We start from the raw sequence: 12,502 nt of genomic DNA, 5'->3' as shown, positions 1-12,502 counted from the left end.
CTTGCTGGTTCAATGCTAGAGACACTGCCACTGCAATACAAGAACTCCTATTAAAACCCTTCACCAAAATTGATATCAAAAAACAAAAAGAGATCCTCCAGCTGCCAGTTTTACAAAATCCCAGGGTTTAAAATGGATGTTAAAATTATGAGAACAATAATCAAGTGTCCCATTCAATGATGCAAAGGTCTATAGTAAAAAACATAATATGATTTGAATATTCACACATTTATTTTGGTCTTGTCTGATGGAATATGTCAGCAGGGTGCACCATCTACCTTTCAACAAATAGATGAACAATTGAGAGAGAGATAGAGAAAGAGAGAGAGAGAGAAGCTGTGTCTAGCTTGAGGAGCACTGCTATGAACCAAACATGGGCAAGGCAATGGGGCAGCTTTCCTGAACTATCACAACTGGCATTGGGCACTGGAATCATTGTGCAACACATTTCAGCAATAAGTCAAATGACTCTGATAAAAACAGATTGCCAGGATTCAAAACTGTGTGCAGTTGTATAGAAGACATTTACTTTGTGATTTATAAAAAAGTAAGAAGAGTAAAACATTTTACTCTAACGTTGTTGAATTTGTTTTAAGTAGGTTTCCCAATTCCTGATGAAGGGCTTAGGCTCAAAACATTGACTCTCCTGCTCCTCGGATGCAGCTATGCATTTCCAGCACCACACGTTTTAGCTCTGATCTCCAGCATCTGTAGTCCTCACTTTTTCTCGCCCCAGTGGTAACGTTCTGTGTGGAATTCAATATCAAGTTATGGGATTGTCTCCTGAGCATGGTAGAAATTCTGTGAGGTGTAACTCAGCTTCTGCCTCCTTAAAATCTGTCCACCAACCGTATGGTGCAAGTCAGGAATGTTATGGAATACCCTCCACTTGCCCAAATTGATGCAACTCCAACAACTCTCAAGAAATTCAAACCATGGAGGACAAACAGCTCAATTGATCAGGTAGGAAAAAATGAGGATTGCAGTTGTTGGAGATCAGAGTCGAGATTGTGGGTCTGGAAAAGCACAACAGGTAAGGCAGCATCCGAGGAGCAGGAGAATTGACATTCTGGGCATAAGCCCTGAATCAGGAATGAGGTTCGTGGGCCAGGGGTGCTGAGAGATAAATGGGAGGGGGCAGGGCTCGGAGAAAGGTAGTGGGGCATGTGATAGGATTATTGAAGGTAGGGGGTGACGCGGTGGGAAGGTAATAGGTTGGAGAGGAGGGTGGTGCAGATAGGTGGGAAGGAAGATGGACAGGTCAAGAGGGTGGTGCCAAGTTGGAGGCTTGGGACTGGGATAGTGGGGGAAGGGAAATGAGGAAATTGGTGAAATTCACGTTGATCCCGTGTGGTTGCAAAGTCGCAAGATGAGGTGTCCTTCCTCCAGGGGTCAGGTAGTTAGGGTTTGGCAATGGCTCCTCTAGAGCCATCACTTTCCCCCTCACTTTCACCTACCTGTCACATTCCCAGCTACTTTTCTCCCAGCTCCACCCTCATTCCATTTATCTCTTAGCTCCCCTGATCCACAAGCCTCATTTCTGATGAAGAGCTTATGCCCGAAACGCCGATTCTCTTGCTCCTCAGATGATGCCTGACCTGCTGTGCTTTTCCAGCACCACAACCTCGACTCTGAGCTCAGTTGATCAGTGCATATTCTTCATTTCCTCCAACACATATGCACAATGGCAGCAGTGTATACCATCTACAAGACATACTGCAGAATGTCTTTGCAGCTCCTTGAACAGCACTTGTCCAAATCTCTACCACCTTGTAGAAGTAATCTCTGCCACTTCGAATGGCAAGGGAGTGATAACCTCACTACCTGCTACCTCCAAGTTACAGGACAAACCTGACTTGAAACCAAATTACTAATTCTTCTTTGTCACTGGATCAAAATCCCAGAAATGTTTTGCCAACAACACTGTGGATTCACTTGCACTTCGAGAACTGCTGCAGTTTAATAAGGCATCTCATCACTAACCTGCCAAAAACAATTAGGGATGGGCAATAAATTCTCACCTAGCTAGCAAAACCCATATCCCATGAACAAATGAAAACATAGCGTTGCAATTTTGCAATAACATTCTTCTTCACTTAGGATCAATTATCCTAGGAAACTTGAACACAACAGTGTTACCAGCCAGCAGGTATTACACAACACGTCACTGAAAGTTTGATGAAAACAAAATGTTATCAACTGGATCTCTTGTTTATCACCTTTCAAGCAGAGCTATGAAAGGAATCTGAACATGTGTCTATCTGTGCTGCACTCATAACAGAGCTGACGCTGTGAGCCTAGCAGATAATACCATCTGCAACCACCATGTTTTTGAAAAATCACAGTATAGAAGTAAAGGAGTATAGAATCTGTACTATATCAGTAATGGGGCTGAAGTCAGTGAAATTACTAGCATATGCTAGGATAATGCTCATTTTAATTGTTATTTGTGAGTACATTTGAGAAGCTTCATGTTAAAAATTGGTATACGCAGTGCCCTCTCTAATTTCTTACAGATATCAAGATCAAATATTCTGCCTGGGCATGAGGTAAGTAGATTTGTTGGCTAGTTGTATTTATCAATGACGAGTCGAAGAGTATGGTGCTAGAAAAACGCAGCCAGTCAGGATTCCTGATGAAGAGCTTATGCTCCAAATGTCGACTCTCCTGCTCCTCGAATGCTGCCTGACCAGCTGTGCTTTTCCAGCTCCACACTCTTCAACATCTGCAGTCCTCGCTTTCTCCATATTTATTAATGATAAAAGATTTGACTTTTGAAGTGCAAATGTGAAGGGAGATGTAGTATTTGAAAGCAGCATTGTCTTGCATGAAATTCCAGAAGATAAATTCCAGTGATGGAAATGATGGCATATTTTATTTGATAAATTCCTGGCCAGTAAATACAGGATCAACAGTTGAAAGCTATTCTAATGGGAACAGTTATTTTAATAGAAAGAAAACTGGTTAAATTCCATAAAAGTCAGGTGTTGTATTCCATCAAGCAGTGAAGATGATAATATATGCTATAGCTTTCCCAATGTCATTCAAGTGCACTACTCAAATGCTCTTCTAGATAACACAGTGAAGACGTTTAGGCACTCAGAGCACATATTGGAATAATCACAGGCACTGTCATGACTTTTCCTCTGTAACAGACAGAAAATCATTGGGATCTCACCCACGATTCCCAGTTTGTACTCAACAAGTTATATTTCATGTCAATATGTTTGGAAAGTTGTCCCCAATTGGACCAAGTGGCAGAAGGCAGATAATACCAATGACAACCTTGGAAGCTTGGATAGTTTAGAGAAAAGAGGTTTAAAACCTGTTTTTCTGTTTCTTGAATAAATTTAATGACCAGGCTCAACAAATTTCTGAGGTAAAGAATTCTATATCTCTGAAGAAGAAAAAAAAGTTTCAGTTTTCCCTTACCCTGAGATTATGGCACAGTAGCTCAGTGTTTGGCACTACAGTCTCACAGCGCCAGGACCTGGATTTGTTTCCAGCCGGAGCAACTGTCTGTGTGGAGTTTGCACATTCTCCCTGTGTCTGCAAGGTTTCCTTCCACAACCCAAAATATGCAGGTCAGGTGGATTGGCCATGCTAAATTGCCCAAAGTGTTAGGTGCATTAGTCAGAGGGAAACGGGTCTGGGTGGTTTACTCTTCAGAGGGTCAATGTGGACCTGTTGGGCCAAATGGCTTGTTTCCACACTGTAGGGAATCTAATTATGCCCTCTGATCCTAAACCCTCTCAGAGACAAAAAAACTTTAAAGACCTTAAAATTTGCATGTTTCAATAAAGTCACCTCTCATTCTTCTAAACTCTTCTAAAGCCCAAGCAACTCAATCTCTCCTCATAAGAAAATTCCTCCATAACCAGAATCAACCTCATGAACATTTTCTGGACTGGCTCCAAAGCCAATAACCTTTCTTTAAGGGGACCAAGATTGTCCAAGGTGAGAGGAAGTCAGTTCCATGTCCTTGCACTGTCTATGAGATCTTGGGTAGTCTTTGTGAATTGTGTTCTGCCGGCTGGCACTTTTGAGGTCATCTTGTTTATTTCTGTTTCACAGAGATGACTATGATCCATTTGTACTGATCCAAGATGTGTCAAGGTTGTTCATGACTAGAAACTGTACCATAAAGTTGAACACTCATGTATTTCACATGCAGTCCTATGATTACAAAGATCGTCAACCTGTGTCAAATATATGAATGAATGCAACAACCCCTTTATGAGTATCACATCATTCGCGGAAAGCCTGCACATTTGGATAGAGAAAAAAAGACTGTTTCGTCCTGGATAGTGTCAATCTTCTTGAATGTTGTTGGAGCTGCACCCATCCTAGCAAGAGGGAAGTATTTCTTCACAATCCTGACTTGTGCTTTATTGATGGTGGCCAGGCTTTGGGGATTCAGGAGGTGAGTTACCTCCTGCAGACACTGTGTTTATGTGGTGAGTCCAGCTGAGTTTCTGGTCAATGTTAACCCTCAGGATATTTATAGTAGTGGATTCAATGATGGCCAAGTCATTGAACACCAAGGAGTGGTGGTTAGATTGTCTGTGACAGGAGATGGTCATTGTCTGGCATTTATGTGGTGTCAATGTTGCTTGCCACTTATCAGCCCAAGCCTGGATATTGTCCAGATCATGTTGCTTTTGGACATGGACTGCTATATCTGAGGAGTTGCAAATGTTTTTTTTTAACTTCATTGACAGGGTGAGGGCATCATTGGCTGGCCAGCAGTTATTGCCCAGCTGACAGTTAAGAGTAAACCACATTCCTGTGAGTGCTAAACATTGTGCAATTATCACTTAATATCCCCACTTCTGACCTTATGATGGAGGGAAGGTCATTGTTGAAGCAGTTGAAGATGGCTGGGCCGAGGACACTACCTTGAGGAATTCCTGCATAGATGTCATGGTGCTGAGATGATAGACTTCCTGCAACATAGCCATCTTTCTATGTGCCAGGCATGACTTGTATCAGCAGAGAGTTGCCTCTTGATACCCATTGATTCTAGTTTTGCTCAAACTTCTTCATGCCATACACAGTTGAATGTTGCCTTGACGGCAAGGGCTGTCACTGTCAACGAACATCTGGAATTCAGCTCTTTTGTCCACGCTTGAACCAAAGGTATGATGAGATCAGAAGATGATTGGCCCTGGTGGAACATTGATGTCACTGAATAGATCATTGCTGAGCAGGTGCTGCTTGATAGCACTGGCAATAAACTTTCAATCACTTTGCTGATGACTGACAGTTGTCTGGTGGGACTGTAATTTGTTTGATTTGTCATTTTTTTTGTGTACAGAACATACGTGGGCAATTTTCCACATTGGCTGGTAGATGTCAGTGTTGTGACTGTCCTGGAACAGCTTGGCTAGGGGAGCACAATGTTCTGGAGCACACATCTTCAGTTCAATTGCCCGAATGTTGACAGGGCCAATAGCCTTTGCAGTATCCAGTGCCTCTAACTGTTTCATGGTATCATGTGAAATTAAATTGCATGAAGACAGGAATCTGGAATCCTGCAATCCACTGACATAGGCTGAGATCAATTATGTACTCAGCACTTCTGGCTGAAGATTGCTATGAATACTTCAGCCGTACGTTTTGACCTGATGTGTTGGGCTCTTCCATCATAGACAATTGGGCTATTTGTGGAATCTCCTCCTCCAGTGAGTTGTTTAATTGCCCACCACAAGTCATGACTGGATGTGGCAGAGCTGCAGAGTTTAGGTCAGATCAATTGGTTGTTGGATCACTTAGGCCTATCTATCACTTGTTGTTTATGCTGCATGCAAGTAGTCCTATTGTTGTCTCATTTTTAGATATGCATGTTGTTCCTGACATAATCTCCTTCACTCTCCATTGAACCAGAGTTAATCCCCTTGATGGTAGTGTTTGAGTGGAGGATATGCTGGGCCATGAAGTTGTAGACTGACCTGGAGTACAATTCTGCTCCTGTTGATGACCTACTGCACTTTACCGATGCCCAGACTTGAGTTAGTAGATCTGTTCAAAGTCTGTCCCAGACACAGGACAATGATAGGGCCACTCAACATGATGGAGGACATTCTCAATATAAAGGCGGATCATAACGTCCACAAGCATGATGAGGTAGTAACTCTTACTGATGCATCTACAGTTGGCAGACTGATAAGGATGTGGTCAAGTATGTTTTTCCCTCTTGTTGGTTCCCTCACTACCTGCTGTAGATCCAGTCCAGCAGCTGTGCCCTTTAGGACCCAACCAGCTTGATCAGCAGTGCAGCTGCTGAGCCACACTTGATGGTGAATATGGAAATCTCCTACGCAGAGCACATATGCACTCTTCTACTCTCAATGTTTCCTCCAACTGTTGTTCAACATGGAGAAGTACTGATTGGTTCATCAGCTGAGGGAGGATGGTACATGGTAGATGGAGGTTTCCTTGCCCAAGTTTAACGTGAAGCCATGAGACGTCATGGGATTTGGAGTCAATGTTAAGGACTCCCAGACCAACAACTCCCCTAACTGTGTACCATTGTGCCATCATGTCTACTAGATTTGTTCTGAGGGGAGAAAGAACATATCCAGGGATGGTGATGGTGGTGTCTGGATTTTATTGAACAGTACACCCTTCAGGCTGTTCAAAACATGGCATTGAACATTCCATGACTGAGCCACTTTTGCTGAATAATTCTGAGTGTGCGAAAAATTACGCTGGCAATTAATTTAGGACTGTCCATTGGGCTTACAGTATGAAATGTTTGCATGTACTGGAAACTACATTTATTAGGGAACAGGATGCTGTTCATTGTAAATGAAAATAACATGTGCACAAGCTATGCCTCTTTCAACTAAATAAATTGGTTTGTTTCTTTGGCCAGTGCCTTGACCAATCAAAGCCAATCTGGTCAGGTAAAAACTTAAACAAAACTTGGTAGTTAATTGTCAACCATCATTAGCTGATGCATTCCCCATGGCAACATCTCTACAAATCAAGTTACATTCACTAACTATTCAGTACTCTGTTCTCATACAGAATAAATCTTATTTCCTCTTTACTTTGGTATTTCTTGCAAATTGTCATGATGAGTGCATAAAAATTACATATTTTTCAAACAATATCTTTAAACTTCTTAAACAGCTATGACATTGCAGCCTATCACATCTGTGTGAATAGAATACAAGCTAAGAGGGCTCTTGTGTCCCTGACTAGGCCATCTGGATTCAAGTCCCACCTACTCCAAAGGTGTGTAATAGCATCTCTGAGCAGGTTGACTTAAAAGTAATATATTGGCCATCATTACAGCTCTGGTATCATTATGGTAAGTCTGCATTGCATACATTCCATGGTCAATAGTCCTTCATGATTTGTGGTGTCTGGGATTAGACACAATCAGCTAAATTGATTTTAAACAGAAATTTCAGTAGTTGTATTATCCTACTGCTTCCTTTGTTGAGCTTGGGTAATTTCAGTGACTGGCTTTGAGCAAAAATATTTTTAAACCATATACGTTTTGCCTTTTGACTAGACAGGAGCAATCAGATTCTTCATTTAAATGCATTTTGGAGGACTGCAGATAGTAAATAAAAGCACTCTCTTTTTGGTATCTGCTGTAAATTCATTTGCATCAAAATAAAAGTGTAGTCTTTCCACATATCCAATCCAACCAGAATGCAGAGTGTTCAATTATCTACTTTCAAGAGCAATACGTATTAGAAAACACTCTGAATCAAACACTAGACAAAGCTTTTATTTTCAGATTCTTAATATTAGCAATTTATTTTTAAGTCTATCTTCACTCTTGACCCACATCTCTTCCTTTTTTTCTGATGACTCCCCCAGCTGGCCTCTTCAAAAGAACTAAAACAAAAGTAGTCCATTTTGATTTTAATAATAACATGAACTGTTGTGTCTCCATAGCCTGACCAGACTGTACGGGCTACTCTCACATTAGAGAGAAGCAACTGATGGTGATTTGAGGGCCACCAGACTTCAGGCGAGAGAAGAACTTGAAAAGGAGAGCCCTTCATGGTAACCTCAAACCAGTGATGGGAATTAAATCTACACTGTTGGCATCACACTGCTCTGTAAACCAACCATCCAACCAACTGAGCTAAACCAATGCCCATAGCATGTGTTACTTGTCTCATTTAATTATGCAATATTTATGCATTCAAGAATGATTGCTTCAAATAGAAGAAAAATATTGTAACAAAGCATGGCTTCCAAAAGATTTCTTTGACACTGGTTCTGCATCACATCCACAATGATCCATGATATATTAATGGTATGGCAATCCTTTAATGTCTCCAAAAGTAAATGTGTAATCCAGAAAATTAAGAGGAGCAGCCAAATAGGAAAAACAAATTTGCATACATTGTTGCAGTAATATTTCTGATTCTGGACATCTTTCTAATTAGAAGTCTAACACTGTTCTTATACAGCAAAACTGTTATAACCCTGAATCAGCGAGGAAGCATTGTTCAAGCATTTTACCAGGCCACAGTATTTGCACCTACCGTGTTGTCCTTATCTGACACACTGGTTTATTTCTGGGAACCTGTGTACATGCAGGTACTTGCCTGAGTGGATGTGTGAGCTGTGATGAGATAATTTTTGATGACATCAAACTCTCAGTGTGTGCAATAATTTCCTGTGGTTGCACATTTATTCAGCCTGGTTAGTAATGTGAATCAGATAACTCAGAGCTGGAGCAATAAAGAAAGATAGGGAACTGAATTTGCATCAGTGATCAGATTGATTTCAGCTCATTTGTTTTCTGTTAACTCGAGATATTATACAATGTGAATTCATAATCAGACCCTGATGTTCTAGGAGAGTGACAGGCAGTTCATTTTGGAAACACTGTCTTAAAATGATATACATGGTCTGGAATAATAGTTCAGAACTTACTTAGCACCTAAAGAATACTTTAGTTTACACTGTTAAATTACACATGCATGCACAGATCTGCATATAAAATTACTTTATTTCTGTTCAGGCAGCACAGTAGCTCAATGGTTAACATTGATACCGCCCAGTGCCAGGAATCTGGCTTTGATTTCACCCTCAGGTAACTGTCCCTGTAGAGTTTGCACATTTTCCCTGTGTGTGCATGGGTTTCCTCTGGGTACTCTGGTTTCCCTCTGTAGCCCAAAGATGTGCAGGCTTGGTGGATTGGCCATGCTAAATTGCCCATAGTGTCCATGGATGTGCAGGTTAGGTGGATTGTCACGAGAAATGCAGGGCTACAGGGATGGGGTGGATCTGCATGGGATGCTTTTCGGAGGATCAATGACTATTTGATGGGCTGACTAGCCTGCTTTCATGCTGTAGGGATTCTATGGAATCCAATATATTTAGATACTAAAGCAAGTTTTTTTTAAAATTTAAATACTTTTGTAAAGCTAAAATACATCACATAAAGCAGCAATATTGTGGACATTAATGCTTCATAATTATCATGAAATGTGACTGAACTCTGAAGTTTTAAATGGAATACTAGCTTTGCAGATTTACATTAAAATTTTCCTTACATTGACTAGCATTTAAATTTAAGCTATGGGAAAATGTTCTTTTTGGAATATCAAAAATTGTTGAATGCAGTTGTGCAACATAACTTAACATCATTTTTTCAGGGTGTACAACTCATAATAACCAACCTATAAAAATGTTTTCTGTGCAATGAAGCTTCATTGCAGCATACTGTGTTTTGTGCCTCATTATTTTATTACTTTTCTGCTTGACTTCATAAAATAAGCTTTTACACACATTCTTTTCTGCACAATGTATTTAAGAGGTGTATTTATGATTTCCCCATATGTTAACTACATGATATCCAGTCAAATATACAAACGCATTAAAATGTGACCTATTCTACCGAAGTGATGAATAGTAATGATTTGTGGCAACTTGGAACATTTTCCTTCTCTTGGAGTGAGAGATGTTTCCTAAGCTTCATATGGATATAATCAAGAACTCGCTAACATGAAAAATTAAAATAGCAATCTGTAACTTGACAACTCACCTACAGCAACTTGATCATTTTAAAAATGAATTTTGTCCATTTTATCCACCCTATAATAGTTCTTTCTGTTGACCTTTTCATTATCTCCATTTAACCTAATCCTCTGCTTTCCTTTTGGCTTTTCTTCTTATCTATTTCCCTTCTTACCATCTTAAGTTCACTTCACTTTCACTTTCAATATCTATGACTCCTGTCTACATCTTCAGGTTTATTTTCTCTTACTCAATTTCACTTCTCTTTACTTCCATTATTGACCTTTATTCGGTCTTTATTGATGTATCTTTTTTGTCTCATTTGACGCCTTAATTGTGTTGATTATGAATTGTTTCAGCAATTTTGCACATTATTCTAGATTAATTCCTCATACTCACTTTGTGATACCACTGAAACAAACACACTGAGCTGAATCTTGGGCTTTTCATCGCTGGTGAGTTTGGTGGTGTGGTTCCTTGTGGGCTCCCAGTACGATGGGTCCCTCATCAAGAATGCTAATCACCTTTATTACCCTTCTCCAGAGACTTCCACCTTGCAAGTATCCTCCTGCCATCCCTCACCTTTGTCCTGGGATCCAGTGACAATGTTCAGGCCTGGACCAACAGCAGCTACCACTTCCCCTGATTGGCAGTGTTTAGATTAGATTACTTACAGTGTGGAAACAGGCCCTTCGGCCCAACAAGTCCACACCGACCCGCCGAAGCGCATCCCACCCATACCCCTTACCTAACACTACGGGCAATTTAGCATGGCCAATTCACCTGACCTGCACATCTTTGGACTGTGGGAGGAAACCGGAGCACCCGGAGGAAACCCACGCAGACACGGGGAGAACGTGCAAACTCCACACAGTCAGTCGCCTGAGGCGGGAATTGAACCCAGGTCCCTGGCGCTGTGAGGCAGCAGTGCTAACCACTGTGCCACCGTGCCGCCCTGCTGGCACAGTGCCCAGTGATGGGCACTCAGCCAGCAGGGCTATTACCCCTGCGATTCTAGGTGTGGCTGACTGCCCATCATTGACCTGTAAACTGCTCAGTTGATTGGGGCAATTTTTGTTTACTACCATCATAGATTAATCCAAAACATTCCAAATACATTTTTTACACATCTCCAAATACATTTTGCTGCTACCATTATTTGTCATGTTTGTGCTATACACAACTTTTCTTCCTTATTATTTTGTATGGGCCACTGATTGTGTGTGCCTCATTTTAAACTACACTTTAGTATCTCTACCACGACAAAAGCAAGATATTGCTGATGAATGTATGATAAGGTACAGGGAGCATCACACACATTTAAACATCCAAGGCAGGATTGTTCATCCTGATTAAATCATGCAGTCATGAAGTCATTATTTACTTTAATTTCTAATCAATTATGCAGCCTCTTTCCATTAGTACAATATCATGCTAACCTAATTATTACCTACAGAAGTATTTTCCTGGTTTCAAGAAAGCTGGACTACTAATTATACAGGGATTATAATTTATGAGATAAAACAATGACATAACATGGCAACAAGGAGGGATTTGCAAAGAACTCGTTCAAAATGGAAAGGAAAAATGTTGGTTCCAGCCAACCTTTGTCTTCATCAGGATGGAATAAATCTTGTTTCTATAATTATGGCAATTCTAAGATAAAATTATAATTCTTCACTATACTTAAGCATATGGCATCTATTTAATCAATATTATTGTTTTATAACATGCTTATACATTTGTGAAATAAGATGGATAAATTTGGACTTAAATTGAGAATGTTTAATGTACGTTAAAATAAGATGATTTGGTATTGAGAAAAAAACCAAAATTTGAATTTCAATTGATCAGAGCAGGGTGATATTCACTATTTTAAACCATGTCTGCCGCCTTGTGGTTGTTGTATTTAACATCAAGTTTAGTTTGCTATTTTTATTCATTCAGGGGACATGAGTGTCACTGACTGAACAGCATTTATTGCCTGTCCCTAGTTTCCCTTAGAAGATAACGGTGAACTGTCTCCTTGAACCGCTGAGTCCATGTGCTGTAGGTAGACCCACACTGCATTTCGGGAGGGAATTCTTGGATTTTGGCCCAGGAACAGTGTAAGAATGAGTGACTTGGAGGGAAACTTCCAGTGGTGGTGTTGCCATGTATCTGCTGCCTTGTCCTTCTTGATGCAAGTGTTTGAGAATTTGGAAGGTGCTGTCTGAAGATCTTTGGCAATTTTCTGTAGTGTATCCTGTCAATACTGCACACAACTGCTATTGAATGTCGTGGTGGAGGAAGCGGATGCTTATAGATGTGATGAGATTAGATTACTCACAGTGTGGAAGCAGGCCCTTCGACCCAACAAGTCCACACTGACCCTCCAAGGAGCAACCCACCCAAACCCATTCCCCTACATTTACCCCTTCACCTAACACTACGGGCAATTTAGCATGGCCAATTCGCCTAACCTGCACATCTTTGGACTGTGGGAGGAACCTGGAGCACCTGGAGG

This window comes from Hemiscyllium ocellatum, chromosome 10, assembly GCF_020745735.1.
Source record: "Hemiscyllium ocellatum isolate sHemOce1 chromosome 10, sHemOce1.pat.X.cur, whole genome shotgun sequence".
In the NCBI taxonomy this organism is placed as follows: domain Eukaryota; kingdom Metazoa; phylum Chordata; class Chondrichthyes; order Orectolobiformes; family Hemiscylliidae; genus Hemiscyllium; species Hemiscyllium ocellatum.
Note: the sequence above shows the minus strand (reverse complement) of the source record.